Here is a 979-nt window from a genome sequence, read left to right on the forward strand (position 1 = left end):
GTGTGTGTGTGTGTGTGTGTGTGTGTGTGTGTGTGTGCGTGCGTGTGTGTGCAGTTCGACGAAGGTAGATAGGTCGAAACTTCGAAAACTATCACCATTTTTCACATAAAAGTATAATGAACGTGGCGGGAACATGCATATCTGTAGACGGATGGATTTTTGTCCGTTTCGGCGTTGAATATTCACTTTTCCGATCAACTTATTTACCTGCTAACTGAATTTGCGTGTACGTGGCTGAGATGTCCACAGATACGTGCAGCCTTCACGTAGTTCTCGGGCAGAATCAGCAATCATCACAGTGTTTGACAATCTCTACCTTTAAATTACGAGTATTATCCGTCCAGAGTACCTCTACATAGTTTCTACCCACCTAATTTTCTTCACAAAGAATGAATCAACTCGAGTCAATAGAAAATGGCATTTGCCCAACAAGCAACGCAGTGAGAACGAACGCAGGACCTTGTAGTTACGAAATGAAATTCTTAGCCAAATAGTCATGTAGACGAATAGAAGAGAACCAATGAAGTTCTCCGAAAATATTCGTCTTTAATCAAGCAACACATCATCAGTCTCAAAGAGCTGCTTCGCTGGATAACATATAAATCACACAGAACACATCTAGGCTAGCGACCGAAAGAAATGTAGTTCATTGCACCATTTCATTTCACTTTTCTCAATACATCTATAATTTATGAGTGATTTTTGGCTTAAGTCCTTAATACAAAAAAAAAAATTAATGGTTTCAAATTTTGACACAAGGCCAGAAATTTCAGGGCAAGGTTAGGAGGATGGCATCGATCCCAAAAACTCAACTGGTACTTGTTTAATCGACCCCGAAAAGTAATATCAACCTCAGCGGAATTTCAACTCTTGGCATAAAGATAGACAGAATGCTGTTAAGTATTTTGCCCGGCGTGCTAACGATCGTGCCAGCTCGCCGCCTTAAATCCTCTAGATAATAATAATAATAATAATAATA

The sequence above is a fragment of the Octopus bimaculoides genome, chromosome 15, assembly GCF_001194135.2.
Source record: "Octopus bimaculoides isolate UCB-OBI-ISO-001 chromosome 15, ASM119413v2, whole genome shotgun sequence".
Classification (NCBI taxonomy): Eukaryota; Metazoa; Mollusca; class Cephalopoda; order Octopoda; family Octopodidae; genus Octopus; species Octopus bimaculoides.